General features: G+C 45.1%; 1 pseudogene; it reads left to right on the plus strand.

Moving 5' to 3' along the window:
• The first annotated feature begins 6,293 nt into the window (after nucleotides 1-6,293).
• On the plus strand, nucleotides 6,294-10,598 carry LOC144829707 (28S ribosomal RNA; annotated as a pseudogene).
• Nucleotides 10,599-13,442: the final 2,844 nt, after the last annotated feature.

The following is a 13,442-nucleotide window of genomic DNA, read 5'->3' on the forward strand; positions in this document are numbered from 1 at the left end:
TTTGCGGGTGGAGAAGTCGGGCTAGAGTGTGCCCAGGACATTCGCCCTCACCATATCTGTGCGCTCAAGCACATTTACCCAGGTAGATGACCTTGCGCTCATCCAGTTCTCGGTACTCAGTCAGAAGGGAGGCTCTAGCTTGATGACAAGCTTTGTCAATGCTATGGGTTGTCTGAGGGGAACATCGTTTAAAACGCGGCGAAAACACCGCGTTGCCTTTACAACAATGCCATTACAACGCAATTCGTTACTACGAATTGCGCTGGATGGCGCTGTTGTATAAGGAATATTGCAATTTTATATTCCAACACCTTCCCTACTGTTACGTGGACTGGTGTTGGAATATAAAATTATAATATTCCACAATCCACGCCCTACAACGCAAGTCGTTGTAACGACTTGCGTTGTAATGTCAGCGTTGTCATGTACCGCGATCTAAAAGATCGCGTTGTACTGACATACATCCGTTGTCTGAAAATCCAGGTTAGGCAGTTCCTTCTTGAGGTGCTGGAGTCCTCCACAGACGTCCCTGAGTACCCCTGAACACTTAGAGATGCAAATGCCCCTGATGTAGGCCTTGAACACCTCCCAAAGGGTAGCGTGGGAAGCCACTGAGCCCTCATTAAGTCAAAAATATTCCAAAACCGCTGTACACAGGTTGGAAAGAAACAGTTTCTCTTGCAACACCAAGGTAGGGAAGTGCCACTGTCTGTCCTGACAGCCACCAAAAGGGAATCTCATCACGACCAGAGCAAGAGAATGATCAGATAATGCGAGATAGGTGTTATGTGGAGAGAAACCATGGACACAGAGTGGCAGATAGAAGGCAATAGTCGATGCAGGATCATGTGTTAGGAGGGGCAGAATAATGGGTGAACCAGAGGTTGAAGGTACCTTTCAGGTGGCTAGCGTTTCACAATGTGTGTATCACAATTATCATTGAGTATGTGGAGTGATCTCGGTTTGGTGGTTGGTGCTGGTGTGATAGTATCAACGGTAGGGTTCTTTAGGAGGTTAAAATTTGCAACCACAGTAATGTGGTCGAAGTCCATAAGTTCAATCTTGAGTGGATAGCAACAGAAATAACTCCAGAGAATCTACATTATGGGTTTAAATGTTGGCCATTAGCACAGAGTGACAAGCAGCAACCACAACATAATGGCCATCATCATCTATGACAGTGTTGATATGGCGAAATGGCACATTTTTATGAACAAGAGTTCAAACCCCTGAAGAGTAAGTACTACAGTTAGAAAATAAATAATGCAAGCCCCAAGTGAATGGGTACATGTGTATTCTCCCGGGAAGGAGTTGCATTTCCTGGAGGAAAGCAATTTTTGTGCCATGACGAGCTAGATATTGCAAAGCTTGTTTGCCTTTGCAACGGTCATTGAGACCCAAATGTTCCAGGACAGGAGCATAATAGGGAGATGGTTTGACTCAAGAGGGTGTGTATGGACCATGGAATATGTCAATAGGAACTGGGAAGTAAGGATGGGCAGTGACCAAAATAGCAACGAGGAAAACAACAAGCAGTGAATCTCACTTTCGCAATAACCCACACCACCTCCCTCCCACACCAGGCACAGCAAGGCCCAGTACTGACCTATAAAAATAACCCTAATTGCAAAAAACAACGGAGCAGTAAACATATTTGTGTGTACCACTAGGGGGTGGCAACGCTATGACAGACACCCATGCTAGATAGGATCATTATGCAGATTGGTGAGTGAGATCCTAACAGTTCGATGAGTAAAGTCTGAGAATGCAAACAGTAGGACTACATTAACCACATGGGTGCTCATGACGAGCTCAGCTCGTCATGAGGCACGGTGACCGTGTGCTCATGACAAGCTGAGCTTGTCATAACGGCCGCAATGCTTGCACGTGGGGCTAATTCCCCGGCTGTGCTGAGCGTTCCACAGAAACGGGTGTGGCCGTGACGAGGTCAGCTCGTCATGAGCACACGGCCACCGTGCTGTGTGACGAGCTGAGTTTGTCACGAGCACCGGGGCGCTGTGCGCACCCACCCTCCCCCCAGCACAGCGGGGGAAGTACCCCTGCTGCGAAGGGGTTAAGTCTGAGGGGGGTGCGCCAACATCGATGCAGTATGGAAATAAGGGGAAGAAAAGGCACAGCCATCAGCCCGCATTCACTACGCATTCCTGAAACAGTGCCAACTCACTCCCTGTGTGATCAGATTGCTAGGCACTTTGTGCTTAAAGTGGAAAACATTTTTAATGTAGAAGGCAGTTGTAGAACTAAGGAGAAATTGTCCATTGCTGACAAGGAGCTTGCAGCAGATAGATTCGCTGGGGAGCCCCGCATTGACAAATTTGCTGACATGAATAAGGCACAAGTGGTGGATCTAATTGAAAAATCTAAATCAGGCTTGCCGATCAACCCCTGCCCAGTGACGGTGGTAAAAGTGGCGCAAGATATCATTGCAGATAATCTGGCACAAATGTTCAACCCTAACCTTAGTACAGGAGTTTTCCCTAAGCTGTGGAAAATGGCATCAATTCTGACTATCCTAAAAAAAAAAAAATTCAGACCCAGAGGATATTGATAACTATCGCCCTATATCGTGCCTACCTTTTCCAGCCAAACTTATAGAGAGGGCCATGAACAAACAGTTGATGGATTAGATCGACTTACATAGCTGCTTTGACAATACACAACTTGGCTTTAGAACCGGTCACAGCACTGAGTTGGCCCTGATCAAATCTGTAGAGGAAATCAGGTTAGCTCTAGACAATGGTGGGAAGGCTGCCCTTATTCTATTAGATTTGTCGGCTGACTTTGATACTGTCCACCATACCATTTTGGTGGATAGGCTAGCAGCAAAAGGTGTGCAGGGATCAGCACTCCATCTGCTTAAATATTTTCTGGAAGATAGGACGCAATTTGTAGCTATGGTAGCTATGGAATCGTTTAAATCTAACCCTTTTCAGCTCCCTTGTGGAGCGCCACAAGGCTCCTCAATTAGCCCTACTCTTTTAATTGTTTAGATAGCCACTTTAGCCCCAGTCATAAAATCTTTCGGCTTTGCCATAACCTCCTATGCTGATGATATGCAAATTGTCGTAACAGTCATGAAACAACCACACACCATTAGTAAACAATTGCATCATTGCATGTCAGCCCTAAGTACATGGATGAGCTCTAACAGTCTAAAACTGAATTCTAATAAAACTGAGGTGGTCCTCTTTGGTAACGATCCCTCTTTATGGTCTCCTAGGTGGTGACCAACAAATGTAGGTGATTTGCACATGCCATTTGAAAAAGTTAAAATTCTTGGGATAATAATAGACAACAGGCTCATCTTTGCTAAGCAGATCAACACTCTGACATCTTCCACTTTTTTCATTTTAAGAAAAATTACAAAGATCTTGCCTTTCATCCCAGCAAATTCTCAAAAACTGGTTTTATCAGTGTTGATGTTGGCCAGATTAGGTTATTGTAATGGCCTGTACTTTGATCTGGGGGCCCAGCACCTTAGGTAACTTCAGTTATTGTAGAACACAGCTGCTAGAGTTCTCACCCGCAGCAACAAAGGGGAGCAATATGGAACAGTGATTGTGGCAAGCATCTCGGCTGTCAGAGATCAACTGAGCGGAGCGTGCGGAAGCTGTAGATCAGGATTTCAAACTGAGTGGCCTCAATTATTCCAAGTTTCCAGCTGTGTTATAGCTGTTCCATAAAGTCTATACGTCCCCTTTCAGCTCAATACAGCGCCACAACGTGTCAGTTATGAATGTCTTGTTTTTTACTCAGGTGCTATTTTCTGTGGATGCGCTTTTAAGCACCGTTATCTCCCATCTAGCTCTGACTCTCAGATTCTCAGAGGACTCTGGACTCCTCAATACTTTCCAACCCCCTCCCTTCTCCTTTTTTTCTTTTTCTTGAACCATAGCAGCATCTCTGATCACTCCAATATCACTCCCTTTACTACTCGCTTCACCAAAAGGAAGGATAAGGATAAGTGAAGGAGGGAAAAAAAGAAGAACAAGGGAAAGGGGGGCCCAGAGATGAACATAAATTTACAGCAAGGAGAAAGAAGACTCGAGCTGAAGAGTGGACAAAAGAGAAGAAGTAGAGATACGTAGAAATTATTCAGACCAGAAGTGCGACATTAGGTCTAACCCGGTTGGAGGTAAAAGGGGTTGCTGAGGAAGCAGTCCATGTAGAACGGATACAGCTTGCGGCTACCTCGTAATAAATACTGGCGAACTATCCAGTATAATCTTGGCACTGCTTCTTGGCTTGGCTGACTCCGAAGGCATATAATTGCCCACCTATTGAAAGGGGGTGCTGCCTCAGCGCCCGTTCTACAACTAATGTGGAAGTAAAGTGTGGCCTGCAATGCAGATCCTCCAGTTGCTCTTTGACAAACAGATTGAGGCAGCTAGTATTGGTAGAATCCGCCACCCCCAGTATGCATAGACTATTGCACTTGCCCCTCGTCTCTAAATCTTGCTTCTTCATGGCCACAGATTTTAGTACTTTTTCCATTCTCTCCAATCGCTTCATAGATTATGCAGCACCATCCTTCAGGTCCGTTACTGTTCCCTCAGCAACTTCCATCTGATTTTCATGGCAATCAAGGCCTTAGTGTCCAGTCTCCTGGCTGGTGTATGAAATCGGCCATCAATGGCCCGAAAGCCTACTTTAAGTTAATCCATGATTGTTTTAGTGGCAGTCAGTTGCTCTGGGCCAGAGCCACCCGTGATTCCACCTTCTTCCATAAGTGTAGACTACATGGCTTCTGAGGGTTTTAGGTTCTCGAAATTGAGACGTCTCTGCTTTGGGGCTCCACGAACCATAGCCTGCGAAGTGGAGGTGAGGAGAGCTTTTCGATTCGGAAGAAGTGCAGGACAGCAATTGTCACAGAAGAGCCTGCAGTGACAGGCTATGTGTGGATATACCTCAGAGCTGAAAAAGATGCCAGGAGGGTAAATGGGGAGGCCTCACAAGGGGAGGGGGAATGAATGATAGTGTCGACATGGCATTGGCAAGAACCTTCCCAGAGGCTGCGGTTGAAGACCACCAAGAAGCCTCTCCCCACAGCCGCCTCTAGAAGGGTACAAAAATTGAGATACCAGCAATGAACAGCACCCTTCAAATGGTGCAGAGGGTAATGTGGATTTGTATGGTCTGTGGGTGGATGGCGGGGGTGTCAGAAAGTTGATTATTAGGCCCAAAAGGGGAATGCCACCAGATGGAAGGGCAGGGACATTTGTTGCTTTTGATTCAGAAGGGTATAGTGTTGCAGGAGAACAGGTGAGGGTGCCAGGCCTGGCTCAGAATCTTGAGGCTACGCATCAGCGGAAGATGTGCAACACCAAGGCCTGTATCTGCACATCAGTGTGCTCAGCATGTATGGTGAGGGTGCATAAAGCTCAGGTAGAGTGAATAGTAGACCACAGCATATAGGCCCAGTCCTGTACCATTAAAGTGAGTAAGGACTCGGGTGCTGTGTGAAGTTCAATTCTGGCCAAAAGGACAGGGGGCAATGAATACCTGCTGTTCGCTGTGTCAAGCAATGCGCTGCATCTCGACGACCCAAGAAGACAAGAGGCAAACCACAGGGCCCCGGGAGAGGAGGATGGAGGAGATTTAGGTGGTGGGTTGTGCTGGGAGGCAACAACATGACCTGGCGTCCAGCTACCCAGGCTCACCCAAAGCCCCTGTTGGCATGGGGGCTCCAGGGAGAATCCGGGCTGATTGTTACTTTGTATGTTGCAGGAACTCAGTTCTAGTAGTGCCCCCTCCGCTTTCAGCCAATCTGGTCCCACAAGGGCCTGACCACCGCCGTGGTAGGCAATAGAGGCGCCATCCATTTATAAATAGAGATCTGTCCAATTCGTCCCAGCACAGCAGCAGCTGGGTGTGGGATTAGAACAGGCCATGACTCGCAGTCAAACAGGAGCTGGTGGCCGGCGGTGCGGGAGCACAGCAGAGTCCAAAATGGTCCGCCCAAAGGAGAACAGATGCCGCCCGTGCTCAGATAGTTATTAGGCAAGCCAGCGGATCTGGATGGTGTCTGCGCTTCAGGCACAGACGCTGCAGCGCCATTGGAGGCCCCAGAGGGAGGCAGGCAGAATGCCGCTCCGACATTACATCTCCCGATATCACTGGATCACCCCCCACCAGATAGCAAATGCTACACTGGGTTCCACACAGCTCAGATGTAGGTGGATCTCATCTCAGTGGTATATTTGGGCAGCATCCATCAGAGCTTCAATGCTGTGTGACCATCCGACTCCTCCCCATGCTTTGGCATCCAACTATAACCTCAGATCAGTAGTGGGGACCCTCTAAATTTAAGTAAACTATTAAGCAGAGAAAAACAACCTAACCAGAATACCTTTATTAACGACAAGTGAAGAGTGAAGAGTTCTGCGCAGTATTCCTGCCCTGGAAATGTGACATACAGAAGAGGAACTCAAATGTGGGTGGTAAACTCCATCTATGTCTAAATACAGGTGTGAGATCGATAGCCAACAACTCACATGAGGGAAAGTTGAAAGGAGAATTGAAGAAAGAGTTCTAGGGGGCATAAAACTGCGGAAGGTAAATAGGTGGGGTCCATACAGTCGGCCCAGAGGTTTTCACACAGCAGGAAGGTCAGTTGCCTGCAAGTATGTATCTCTTTTGTGCACCTGGCCCCCTCACAAGGTGCATTTCCTAAGGGGTAGTGCTACGTGATCAGTCACAGGTTGGCTGGGAAGGTTTCATTGAGGCAGGTGGCTCTCCACTCCAGCAGAAGAGTTGCAGATCCCATGGCAATAGCTTTGCCGAGTCTGCGAGGCTAAGAGAGATTGACTGTGTCCATGTCCTCCCCTGACAACTGCTCTGGTGTTTCTCAGTGTGTGCTGGATGTGGAAAGGAGGAGTGGGATGGGCCCCCTGCAGTGCCATGGTCAACGGGGGCAGACTGTAATCAATGTACCCTACTGTGTTGCACTACTGACTGGGGAGGTCTATGCTGGGAACCAGGGGTCTGCAATGATATTGGTTGCCCACCTGGCTCGTCTAGAAACACTGACCAAGGAGTCTTACATGTGTGTGAGTCAAAAGGCCAATTTAAACACTCTGGTGCAATGAAGTTGAGGGAAGGTGAACAGCAGCTCAGGTGGGATCCGGCTGTTGCCTCAATGGCGGGAGCACAACCACCCCATCTCCCATGATCTGTCGGGAAGGTATAGAAAAAGGGTGTGTGATAGGATTAGAAAGATGGTGAATTATGCCTGGATAGGGCAAAGCCAGAGGAAACTTTGGCGGAGGTCTATATTGGTCCTTACGTGCACAATGGTCATTTGACTTGGGTATAGGGGCGAAAGACTAATCATTCCACGTAGTAGCTAGTTCCCTTCAAAGTTTCCCTCAGGATAGCTGCTGCTTAGGAAACCTAGTTTTATATGGTGAGGCAAATGATTAGAGGTCTTGCGGTTGAAACAATCTCAACCTATTCTCAAACTTAAAATTAGTAAGAAGCCCGGCTTACTGATGTGGAGCTGGGCATCAAATGCAAGTGCTTCGTTTGCTACTTTTGGTAAGTAGAACTGGTGCAGGGGAATGAACCAGATCAGGCTAAGGTGCCTGATGCCGATGCTCATCTGACCGCAGAAAAGGTGTTACTTGAAATAGATATCAGAACCGTGGCCATGGAAGTGAGAATACACTAAGTAGTTTGTAACAACTTGCCTGTCAAATCACCTTGCCTGGAAAATGTATGGTTCTGGAGCACAGGGCCCTTATCTGCCAGTTGCTAGAGCTGAGAGCTGTGAGGCTACGCTGTGTTGAGTAGGAGTGCCACAGCTGTGCATATGGAGGGCCCGAGTGAGCTGTCGCAGGGTCCGATATTCGGTGCAGGAGAACTTTGACGGCAGAAGGGGAGAAGGGTTCCATGGGAACAGCAGTCAAACATGGATCAGCCATTGCTAAGAGATAAGCAAGGGCCCTTCGGAAGGGACAGACAATTGCCTCTGGCGCACCATGGCTAGATGAAGCAGCACCCCCTCTGGAGCAGCGGCAACTCTTGAAGTAAGCCAGGCACTTTCTGTGGATCGCCCCAGTTGTGGTGATTGCCTCTCTCTGTGGCCCTCGCAGGGGCATGGGTCGTCTGCTGGAACCTAGCTGACTTAGAACTGGAGTGAACCAGGAGAGTCTGACTGTTTAATTAAAAGAAAGCATAGTGAGTGCAGAGGAAGGTGTTGACCAATGTTATTTTGGCCCAGTGCTTTGAATGTTAAAGTGAAGAAATTCAATGAAGTGCAGGTAATTGTTGGGAGTAACTATGACTCTCTTATATTTTTCTCATTCGTAGTGGCTCTTGTCTCCACTGGTAAGTATTGCTATACCACTATACTCTTTGAGGAGAAGTCTATCGAGATAGGCAAGCTAAGTATCTATCCTTGCTGTGAGTATGTTAATGAGAAATGGCAAAGCTAACATTCCCACTTCCAGATGGGGTAGTTCCTGAATAATAAAAACCCTGGTAAAAGGAGGTGCCGTCTTTTCTACAAAGCTTTAACCTCCTTGCTGATTTTGTGAACTCTACACCTACCTCTAACAAAACAGTGATCAACAACAAATTGAATCACAGTTTGTTGCCCTGTTCACTCTCCATACTAATGGACCTATGAGGAAACTTTCAACCTCAGTAAAAGCATTGAATATGTGGCCTAATTAGCTAAAAGGGACACAGTCACATTAAGACTTGAAAAACTGCCAGATGTTTATGAGGTCAATTGTAAACCCAATGAAAAAAGAAGTGATTTAACCAAAAAAGTCACAAACTGCAAATATCCCAATGAAAAATACAACTGTTTTTTGAGTGGAGATATAATGGGAACCTTCATAGAATTTAAAAAAAACATGTCTCCAATATACACAAAAGATTCTACCTAAAAACAAGTATTGCTTGATATGTGACAAGGAACCTGAGTTCCATAACATCGCATGCTACTATGCATAATGCAATTGTAGAGTACAGAAAGGAGATCTAGCATTTCTTTATAGCTTTTGTGATCTGAGATTTGGAACAAAAATTAGAATGTCACCACATGCAAGACATGCACTCCCAAAAGTACAAAATGATGCTAGACTTGCAGCTCTAGTAAACAGCGAACCGTCAAAACTAGGGTCAAAAGAAGAAATATTGTTGCTAAGTCAATTGGAAAAAGTGTATGAAAGTAGAAGAAATAAATATGAGCTCATGTGTCTGAATTTTGACAATAAAACAAATTGCTGAGAAATGAAAGGATACAAGAGAAAAAAGCAAAAAACTTGCAAAATGTGCAGCAAACATCCATCTTTATTGAAATCGACTCTAATGATGAACTTTAAATATCAAAGGAAACAATAAAAGAAAGCCATAAATACTTTATTAACAGAAATCGAGAGCCTAAAATCACTAATTGATCTGAACGACAGAATATCAGAAGTGAAAGAATATTACAAAAATCTGCAACAACACAAAGTTGGTATGGACTTTATGGAAGAAATTGTGATTGATATCTCAGAACATCCCAGTGGCATACATTCAAGACCAGCCAATCACCACAAACCACCTATTGAAAATGGTTATTAGCCTATGAGCACTGTTCAAGATGAGAAGCAAAATGTCTTAGCCCAAGGTAACATATCAAAGAAAGATAAGGAAAATGAAAGGCTCAATATAACACATATGAAAAGATATGCAAAAGAAAAGTTCCGCTATAAGGAATATCGGGCAATGTTTAAGAAGTTTCCTGGTGAGGAGTGGGGCGACCCAGATGTGGCTCTTGCTTCTGGCTCCATGTGCCTGGTGTCTGCTGTGTGCAACCCTCTTCAGGGAAAGTAGCAGGTGGGGCATTTGGCTGGGGCAGTACACATGTTAAACGAAAACGGAGGTGTCTTAAGGCACGCTCAAGAAGGACAGAAACCTCCAGCAGAGTAGAAAAGCAAAAGTTTGCTTGATCTCAATTTTGAGTATGAATACAGACTGTGAAAGCGGGGTCTCAGCAGTAGGTTTTAGAAATGTTACCACAGGGATAATTAGCTTGTGGTGGCCAAGTGTTCATAGCAACATCGCTTTTTGATGTCAGCTAGTCCTATCATTGTGAAGCAGAATTCACCAAGCGTTGGATTGTTCACCCAGTTACAGGGAAGGTGAGCCGGGTTTAGACAGTTGTGAGACAGATGAGTTTTACGCTACTGATGATGTGTTGATGCAATAGTAATCCTGCACAGTATGAGAGGAACCGCGGATTCAGATATTTGGTGTATGTGCTTAGCTGAGGACCTGACGTGAATCTACGGGACACCTCCAAGTCAGAATCCCACTAAACCATAATGAAACCACAGTGCCATGGAGCCTCGGTTAGTCTGAGAAAGCCTACCTTTGGACCGGGTCATAGAGCCGCTGACTCTGGAACTGGAGTGTGGACAGAAGGGGGCCGCCTCCATCTCCCTTAGTGCAACACATATTCATAGGGCACCTGGTGCTAAATCATTTGTAGATGACCTGATTCTAGGTGAGAGTTTTGTAAGTAGCAGAGCAGCTACCTTGCTGTGATCTATTGAAAGTCATCGTCTGAGCAAAGTTTTTGTCTGTGTTCGTGGACACCCTTGTTCCCCTGGGTCATTCTCTGCCGCCAGCTCAGTGGGAGATATGAGATGTGGGCCCGTGGGGGCCTGTCTCCACCATGTGCAATGAGGCACAAGTGCTTCCCTCCTCCTGTGCCACCGGGTAGCCAGCAGGGCAGGGTGACTAGATGACCAGTGAGGGTGCCAGCAGAGTTGCCTGGAGGCAAGAAGCCAGCCAGTGGGTCAAGGAAGGAGTTCCCCCTGAGTCTCTCTGGTCACCTGGTCAGCCTGAGCCAACCAGATAACCAGCTGGTGGCTGGCCGGCCAGATGACCAGTTGGTGAGTGGCTGACCAAATAACCGGTGGGCCGGTAGACGGAGCCAACTCTGACTTGTGTCTGCCCCCTGGTTCTGTAAGCTCCCACTTCGTGGGGGCTAAATAGTTGTGGAAAAAATGGCTTTTTAGTAGGCAGAGCTTTCAATACTGCCCTGGGCAGGGTGGCAACCTACCCACAAGGATTGCTTAGTTTCAAGATGTCCACTAGCTGGCTTGTCAGCTTTGTGTTGACAAAAACAGCACCAATGAAGTTTCACTCTCAAGGCCAATCCAACCAATGGAAGAGTAAGGGCGTGCCAACTCAGTAAACCATGTCAGCAACCCAGCCTTCTTAATATGAATTATGTCTAGGCCTTATCTTTACTCAGAAAGCATGCTTTTTGTGATTTGGTGTAATTCTGTTCAGCCATTTTTTAAACCTTAAGCTTCAAAGGTCGGTGATATCGGGACGGAAGGTTCCACAGGAGTCCTGCAGTACTCCCAAAGCACAGTAAACTAAGAAATAGAGCAATCTGATTGGTCAATAGGGCTTTTTTACCATCAGCCGCATTCGGTACAAACCAGTCCTGCAGTACCCAGAAGACTGATTGGCTGGCTGCAACATCAACTGAAATGTTACACTGCCATTACATGGCTGACCATGTCTAACCTTTATAAGGTTATGGAACTCTGAGGTGACAAGCAATATCCTTATCATATACGCTGGGGGGCACGTTATCCCATATAATACATGGTCACACCATCACCTTTCCCACAAACCACTTAAAACCTAGGTGCGTAGCTCTTTCATATGAAGATCAAGCAGGCTTGCAAATATTAAGAATACAAATAAAACCACTAGTGCAAAATTAAACACATCAAAAAACCTGTTATGTATTTATTGCAAACAGATATCAAAAACAGTTCAATACAAGTCAGCTTTTAAAAAAAAAACTGCAGTAGATTGGAATGTGTAGAACATGCAGACAATTCTAGCTTTCCCTATCTGAGGACAGAAAAAATATTCTCTCTGCTTGTCAGCTATTAAAATAGAGAGTAAGAAAGAAAAACAACATGTCTTTTTCATTGCTTTAAACAGCAGTTTTAATAATGCTTCGTGACCTGACATGCCTTTCACATTGGCTGCTGGCTCTGGCAGCAGGCACTGTGATGTCAGAACTAAACTGTAAAAACATAGTCATGTTCTGATTACTTTTTTTATAATTGGCAACTGAGTGTGTCACTCCTTGCCAATTATAAAGAAATTAGAGATATTCATTTACACAGGGATTACAGAATCCCATGTGTGGAATAAGTAAAATATTCCAAAAGTACAGATCCAAATGAGGGCGCAGGAAAAAGTTAAGATCCGCCAGTTTATTCCAATGTCATCAGTTACAGGTCTAATACAGAATGACCCAGCGGCTATCTCTCTACACCTATGTACACAGCCCTCACATTTAAAAGATGCCCCCACCCGACTCCCATTTGAATCCTCAGAGAGCCATTTGAAACAGACACAAGCGTGGAAACATGCTCATGTCTACTTCAAATAACAACACAGAAGAAAAACACGAGCATGCAGAAATATAAGTAAAGGCACACTCTTGTGTATGTAACACACACACACTTTTTTTTTTACCTACATTCAACTATGCATGAACAAAGTCTTGAAATTTGGCAGGTATTCTGGGATCTCTCACACTTCTGGATAGACAGTCAGGAACATTCTTGCCAAGTTCATTAGATAAGGGTTTGTTGCAGAGATTTTCACCTACATTCAAGAATACATTCAAAGAAGATTGTCATTGATAAGTGGTTTACATCTGAAGATTGACACTCTGTTGAAATTCCATACATTACCCCTTCCACGCGTACTACATTTCTAAAAACCCAAATAACGCGCACAGGGTCAGACCAACAGGACAACCCTTTCCATACAGGGACACCCTTCTTTAGCTGTACCAAATTGCCTACTTGAATACTGCATCTCTTGGCCACACATCTTGTTCTTTGCAAGTTCTCCTTCATCTTATTTTTATACATGTCCATTTTACGATGAATCTATTTCAGCCACTTCACCATGTGATTTGTTCTTGCTTTTCAACCACCATGGAACTAATGTAGTAATAGGTTTGCGACCCCTCAACAATTCAAACGGACTTACCAAAGTAATAGCATTAGGAGATGTCCTATAAGTCAATAACATGGATTGTAATGCTCCCTTCCGACTAAGACTTCTTTTAATGGATAATTTGTTAGTATTCAAATGGATGATTATTTGAAGTGATGTGGAATTCTTCGTAGAAGAATTGCAGTTTTAAACTCTGAAACCAATTGTCAGATTGAGATGTTTGACCGTGTTGTGAAGGATGCTATTCAATTGCGGTCTGTTATCAGTAACCAATTCTTGGGGAATTCCTTCTCTAAAGAATATGTCACCAAAAACTGAATAATCACCACCAATGTGACCTCCTTGACCATTTTAATTTCTGGCCACTTTGAGAAATAATCAATTAATACAAACCAATATGACTCTTGACTAGGCAATAC

The sequence above is a fragment of the Lissotriton helveticus genome, chromosome 4_1 (genome assembly GCF_964261635.1).
Source record: "Lissotriton helveticus chromosome 4_1, aLisHel1.1, whole genome shotgun sequence".
NCBI classification, from domain to species: Eukaryota; Metazoa; Chordata; class Amphibia; order Caudata; family Salamandridae; genus Lissotriton; species Lissotriton helveticus.